The sequence below is a fragment of the Mirounga angustirostris genome, unplaced genomic scaffold (genome assembly GCF_029215605.1).
Source record: "Mirounga angustirostris isolate CCGP_5_RB_7025 unplaced genomic scaffold, mMirAng1.0.hap1 SCAF_4, whole genome shotgun sequence".
NCBI classification, from domain to species: domain Eukaryota; kingdom Metazoa; phylum Chordata; class Mammalia; order Carnivora; family Phocidae; genus Mirounga; species Mirounga angustirostris.
Window position 1 is genome coordinate 158995874 of NW_026991712.1, and position 7781 is coordinate 159003654.

At 37.7% G+C, this 7781-nt stretch overlaps 1 pseudogene; it reads right to left on the bottom strand.

Moving 5' to 3' along the window:
• Nucleotides 1–3823: 3823 nt before the first annotated feature.
• On the bottom strand, nucleotides 3824–7781 carry LOC129046486 (zinc finger protein 684-like; annotated as a pseudogene).

Consider the following 7781-nt stretch of genomic DNA (forward strand, 5'->3'; position numbering starts at 1 on the left):
ATTATTATAATAGCCAAGATATGGGAGCAGCCTAAGTGTCCATCGATGGATAAGTACATGAAGATGTCATGCACACACACACGTATACACATACAGTGTAATTGTTATTCAGGAAGAAGGAAATCTTGCCATTTGCGACATGGATGGAACTTGAGGGCATTATGCTGAGTAAAATAAATCAGACAGAGAAAGACAAATACCATATGAAATCACTTATATACAGAATCTAAAAAAGACCCTGAACTCATACAGAAAACAGATTGGTGTTTGTCAGAGGTAGAGGTCAGGGCGTGGAGAAAATGGGTAAAGGGGATCAAAAGGTACAAAGTCCCAGCTCTAAAATAATTAAGTCCTAGGCATGTAGTGTACAGCATGGTGAATACTATGTTGTATGTTTGAAAGTTGCTGGGAGAGCAAATCTTAAAAGTTCCCATCACAAGAAAAAAATTCGTAACTGTGTGGTGATGGATATTCACTTGACTTATTGTGAACATTTCACAATGTATATAAATATCAAATTACGTTGTACACCTGGAACTAATACAATGTTATATGTCAGCTATATATCTCAATTTTTAAAATTTAGCAATATCTATTTGTAAAAATATATTCAAGAAACTAAAACACTACAATAACTTGGGATCAGAGAAATCATTAACAACACAGGTCTTGGCTTAGATAAGAGTCTTCCAATTACCTTTTACTTCACCAGTTTTTAAATTTATGAAAGATGAGGAAGATAATGTCAGTAGAGGTGGTAAAAACCTTTATGTGTAGTTAGTATAAGGCAATAAAGGAAATCTTCATTATTATAAGAGTGCAAAAAAAAACCCAGCTGAATTTTTCTTACTTTTGGAAAATTTGAAGAGTATCAAAAGTCTCAAGCTTCTATATTTTAACAGTGACTACTCTAAGGATTATGTTTGAGGCGCCTGAAATAATATATAAAAAATCAGTTAGCAATAAAGAACACCTAAACCAGAATGCTTACTAACCATTCTTAGTATTACAAAATTCTAGTCTTTCAATAAACTATAATTTGCTCAATAAAAAAAAAGAGTCTTCCAATTAAGTATAAATACCTAGTGCTCCTTGTAACCCTATTTTACTCAATAATATAGTTTCTTTATTTATTTGAGAAAGAGTGAGGGTGCCTTGGTGGCTCAGTAAGTGTCTGCCTTCGGCTCAGGTCATGATCCCAGGGTCCTGGGATCAAGTCCCGTGTCAGGCTCCCTGCTCAGCGGGAAGCCTGCTTCTCCCTCTGTCTCTCCCTCTCCCTCTGCTTGTGTTCCCTCTCTCACTGTGTCTGTCAAATAAATAAATAAAATCTAAAAAAAAAAAAAAAAAAGAGTGAGCCTAAGTTTGAGTAGGGGGAGAGGCAAAGGGGGAGAGAATCTCAAGCAGACTCCCCACTGAGTGCAGAGCCTGATGCAGGGCTCAATCTCATGACCCTGAGATCATGACCTGAGCCAAAATCAAGAGTTGGACACCTAAGCAACTAAGCCACTCAGGCACCCCTAAACATGATGTTTAAAAAAAAAAACTTTAGGGCACCTGGGTGGCTCAGTTGGTTAAGCGACTGCCTTCGGCTCAGGTCATGATCCCGGAGTCCCGGGATCGAGTCCCGCATCGGGCTCCCTGCTCAGCGGGGAGTCTGCTTCTCCCTCTGACCCTCCTCCCTCTCATGCTGTCTCTCATTCTCTCTCTCGCAAATAAATAAAATCTTAAAAAAAATAAAATAAAATAAAAACTTTAAATTCAATTTTACTTAAACAATCTGCATACTTGATTAGTTGACATAATGTTCTGCACACCTCACACTTAATCTCAAAATGTTGCTAATTTATGCATTTGCATAATATGTACACAGCATAGACCAGTTCCCCCTTCTCAAACATGAGCTCTAGCCCCATGAAATGCATTAGAATTAGTGGGATTCATGACTTTGTTTGAGTGCCTGACAATGACTTAGTTTTAATAGGAAAAAATTTTCTTTGTTTCAACTTTTCAAACATTTAATTTTGGTTCATACTTAGCTAATTCTTTTACTCTATTAATTACAGCATTTAAGAAAGGGAGCAAACATTTTAGTTCATAGAGCTCAGACTATAACATCAGATAACACTCCCAGCCTCCTCATTCTCAGTCTGCCCCCCGATGCACAAGACCTCTCTTAAGAGCCTCGCATAATTCTCACAGCAATGAGACATTCTACACCCCTAAGGGCGTCTTCTTGCTGTCTTAAAGTTTGTACTTGCTCAGATGCTATTACTGCTAAGGACAGGAGCTGAGAAAGAACTAGGAGGGGAAGAGTAATGTTAAATAAAGCAAAACGACAGCTTTAAAAGGAAATGAGAGATAAGGCAGTTGAACTTGGGAAAAGCTCCCTGAGTTTATAATTTGTTTACATATACACTTTTGTGGTTTGCCAAATGATTTGGTGTGACTACCTGTTTAATTAGCATGTAGTCTTAGTTATTGAAAACTTTGTGAGACAGGCTTAACTTAGATCTGATGGATATTCTGAAAATCACTCTCATGCGTAAGTCTTCACCCATCACCACCTACAAAAATGCTCAAGAAAGAAAAATAATTCCAAGTTCATACGTTTAATCCAAAAACTTAGGCTTGCAAGAGAAAACCTGACTTGGTGAATTTAGGTTCAAGCTCAATGCTGTATAAGCCTTACAACCACCAAAGAAAGGGTTTAAAGACTTTTTTACATTATCAACGAACATTTAAAGTGAAATATAAAATTTCCACTTAAACTATTGTTGGTTCATGTGTTTTAAAAGAGAAAACACAGAATTTACATAATGTCAAATTATAAAATAGCTGCCAAGCAGCTCATGAAAGCAGAAAAGCTTTTCAAATAGCTTGATGCAACACCTAGGCTAGTCACCCAGAAACTTCCAAACAAGCCTGAGATATTGCTAAATCAATTTCCAAAACAAGAAAGTAATAATTTTCTTCCAGAAGTCTCTGCAAAGTATCATGCCACCTAATTTTTCTAAACAAAGTACCCCAATTATAAGCTACTTGAGCTAGGTTCACTCCTACTTATGTACCTGTGCCAGGGAAATAGGATGGCTTTTATTTACATGACTATTTACCTGAAGAAATGCCTCTCTTCCTGTACTAAGTGCTTAGAGTACGAAACACAGCTGCTTTCTTTCTTCAGTGACTAATCAGGATTAAACACACACACACACACACACACACTTTGGTGTTCTGCATAGACAAGAAAACATATTATCCAATGTCCTCAGCTGAGCAGAGGCAGTACAAGACTTCATCACTGTCCCTAACTTCTATTATTTAAAAGGAGGCTCCAGAAGGCTCGGGCACAGGTGCCACAGCTTTACACAGGTGCCACGAAATGGTCTATAAAATAAGCCGTACGATTTCACTTATAACTGGCCAACCTGCATATGGTGATTTTAGGTTTGAAGAGACAATGATGCTGTTTACCAGACATAATCCTGGTTGAGAGTTTTATTTATACATTTTTTATTACAATAAAATATACACTCCATAAAATTTACTATTTTAACCATTTTAAGTGTACAATTCGTTGGCATTAAGTACAATCACAATGTTGTGTAACCATCACCATAACAGATAAAATTTTGTGTAAGTGCCTAGCATGTATTTCAAACCTATGGCTATACAAATTTAAGCAATGCATTAATTGTATTTGTATAACTTGTATGACAATCGTAAACCGGGGCAGTACATATATGTAATTATAGTCAGCTTGATGCCTTGATTTTTAAATTTTTTACAACTTCCTCGTTTTATGCTATACAGTAAAATTGTCAATTTATAACTCAAAATTTTCTATAATCTTCTCAATAAAATTAGTAGTATCACAGAATATGAATTTCAGAACATGCTTTTCCATATCTATCCAATTGACAGTTTTTCTCATGATGAATTCTTTGCCGCTTTATTAAAAGGCTAACTAATTGTAAGTTTTCCCACATTCACACAGCTTCCCTGTTTTTATGACTCCTTTGATGGAGAATGAGAGTCTTCAGGTTAAAAGATTTCCCACATGCACTACGTTTGTTTTGTTGCTCTGCTGTATGAGTTAAGTAATGTTTAAGGAGATGTGACTTCTTGATGAAGGCTTTGCCACATTTAGTACACCCATGGGGTTTCTCGCCTGTATGAATCCTCTGATGCATGACTAGCACTGAGAAGTCTGCAAAGGCTTTGCCACATTCTCTACATCGGTACGGTTTCTCTCCTGTATGAATTCGAGAATGTTTATAAAGGGATGAGCTGTACCTGAAGGTTTTCCCACATTCTTTACATTCAAATGAGTTCTCAAATGTATGCGATTTCACATGTTGGGTAAAGGAGGAGTGCCAAGTGAATGACTTCCCGCACTGATGGCATTCGTAAGTTTCTCTCCCACGTGGAGTCTCTGGTGGACCACCAGTTGTGCTTTATGCATAAACGCTTTCCCACAATCATTGCATACATAGGGCCTCTCTCCACTATGAATTTTTTGATGAGCTATAAGGTGTCCCTTACTGTTAAAGGCTTTCCCACAGTCATTGCATTCAAAGGTTTTTTTTTTTCCCCTTGTATGTTTCTTTTCATGTCTAATGAGGCAAGACTTCTTTTGGAAGGCTTTCCCACATTCAGGGCATCCAAAGGTTTTTTTTTTCTTGTAGGCTTTTTTTCATGCTTAATGAGACAAAACTTGTTTCTGAAGGCTTTTCCACATTCCTTGTATTCATAAGAGTTTTCGCGGATATAACTTTTATTATAACTGAGCAAGTGTGAATTAGGTTGCAGACTCTTTCCATTTGACTCACATTTACATTGTGTTTGTCTTAAAGAAATATATTTTATACTCAGATTATAATTTTGGACTCTCTCCTTGGTCAGTGTTTTCTCGAAGGTGAGCATATCTTGGTTCAAAAAATTGTCTTTGCTTCCCTCCTCTCTCTCTAGTGCATCACTGAGTAAGCAGATAACTTCTAAAAAGGTGTAAAATGAAATATTCCCAGTTACTCTTTCCAATCTCATGTTATAAAAAGAAAAAAATTTGAAGTATATAATGCCGGCAAGGATGCCTATTCTGACCACTTCTATTCAACATAGTCCTGAAGTCCTAGCAAGACCAATTAGGTAAGAAAGAAGTAAAGGTATCCAAACTAGAAAAGAAGACATAAAAATATCTCTGTTCACAGATGATATGATCTCATATGTAGAAAACCCTAAAGATTCCACAAAAAAACACTATTAGAGCTAATACTCAAATTTGGCAAAGTTGCAGGATGCAAAGTCAGCATACAAAAATCTGTGTGTTTCCATACACTAAAACAATCCAAAAAGGAAATTAAGAAAACAATCCTATTTACAATAGCATCAGAAAGAATCAATTAGGAATAAACTTAACCAAGGAGGTGGAAGACTTGTATACTGACAACTACAAAATACTGCTGAAAGAAATTAAAGACAAGTAAATGGAAAGACATCTTGTGTTCATGGACTAGAAGACTTAATATCGTTAAAATGTCCATACTAACCAAAGTGATCTATAGATTCAATGCAATTCCAATGGCATTTTTTGCAGAAATAGAAAAAACAATTCTAAAATTCATATGGAACCACAAAGGATTCAAACAGCTAAAACATTCTTGAGAAAGAAGAAGCAGGAGGCCTCACACTTCCTGACTTGAAACCATGTTACCAAATTACAGTAATCAAATCAGTATGGTACTGGCATAAAGACAGACATATAGATCAGTGGAACAGAAGAGAGAGCCCAGCAATAAACCCATGCTTATATGGTCTTCAACAAGTGAGTCAAGACTACACAATGGGGAAAGGAATCTCCAACTAATGGCTGATATCTGGGAAAACTAGACATCCACCTGTAAAAGAATGAAAATGGACCCTAATCTTACACCATATACAAAAATGTATTAGAGACTTAAAATGTAAGACCTGAAACTATAGGGCGCCTGGGTGGCTCAGTTGGTTAAGCGACTGCCTTCGGCTCAGGTCATGATCCTGGAGTCCCTGGATCGAGTCCCGCATCAGGCTCCCTGCTCGGCAGGGAGTCTGCTTCTCCCTCTGACCCTCCCAACCCTCCCCCTTCTCATGTGCTCTCTCTCTCAGTCTCTCTCTCTCAAATAAATAAATAAAATCTTTAAAAAAAAAAAAAGACCTGAAACTATAAAACTCCTAGAAGAAAACATAGGGGAAAAGCTTCATGTGATTGGTTTTGGCAAAGACTTCTTGCAGGACTCCAAAAGCACTGGCAGCAAAAGCAAACATAGACAAGTGGGACCACATCAAATTCAAAAGCTTCTGTGCAGCAAAGGAAACAATCAGCAGAGTGAAAAGGCAACCTACAGAAGGGAGAAAATATTCTAAAAACATTTATCAGATAAGAGGTTAATATCCCAAATCCATAAGGAACCCCCACAAGTCAACAGCAAAAATAATGGGCAAAGGACTTGAATAGACCTATCTCCAAAGGAGACATAAATGGTCAACAGGTATGAAAAGATGTTCAATATCATTAATCAGGGAAATGCAAATCAAAACCACAGTAAGATCACACCTTGCATCTATTAGATGTCTATTACAAAACAACAACAACAACAAATAACCAGTACCAGCAAAGCCTGGTGCACTGTTGCTGGTAATGTAAGATGATGGAGCCACTGTGGAAAACAGTATGGAATTTCCTCAAAATATCAAAAATAGAACCACTATACGATCCAGGAATCCCACTTCTGGGCATTTATCAGAAAACTGAAAACGGGATTTCCTAGAGATGTTTACACTCTCATGTTAATTGCAGCATTATTCACAATAGCCAAGAATTGGAAATAATCTAATGTTAATCAACAGATAAAGGTATGAAGAAAATATAGCATATACATATGTACTTTTATTTTTTTATTTTTTATTTTTTAAAGATTTTATTTATTTGACAGACAGAGACACAGTGAGAGAGGGAACACAAGCAGGGGGAGTGGGAGAGGGAGAAGCAGGCTTCCCGCGGAGCAGGGAGCCCGATGCGGGGCTCGATCCCAGGACCCTGGGACCATGACCTGAGCCGAAGGCAGACGCTTAATGACTGAGCCACCCAGGTGACATACGTACTTTTAAAAAGAAGGAAATCCATCATAAGCTATATGAATGAACCCTGAGGACATTAGGCTAAGTGAATAAGCCAGTCACAGAAGGATAAATACTGCAAGATTCCACTCATATGAGGTATTTAAAATAGTCAAACATATATGAGGCACCTGGGTGGCTCAGTCGGTTAAGCATCTGACTCGATTTAGGCTCAGGTCATGATCTCAGGGTCCTTGGATTGAGCCCTCCGTCGGGCTCCACACTCGGGCGGGGGGGGGCAGGTAGTCTGCTTAGGAATTCTCTCTCCCTCTCCTTCTGTCCCTCCCCCCACTCGCGCTTTCTCTCTCACTCTCAAATAAATCTTTTTTAAAAAAATGACCAGACATAAATTCCTTTTGCATCTATCATCAGTTATTTCCACCACTTGATACAACTTTGTCCTGAAAATGGCTTTTTAGTTATAACCTCTTTCAATCTCCCAGATATAAGTCTCCAGAACCCTGCTTTGCCCATGATACCACACGCTTCAACTCAAATTTCCCATTTTGGTTTCCACACTTAATGACTTCTATTAACTCTGAGGACATGAAACAGAAGACTTCTAGTTTTTAGCAACCTTTGCCTTTATATAGTTTACGATCAAGTAGGTCAATTCTGATTGTTACCAT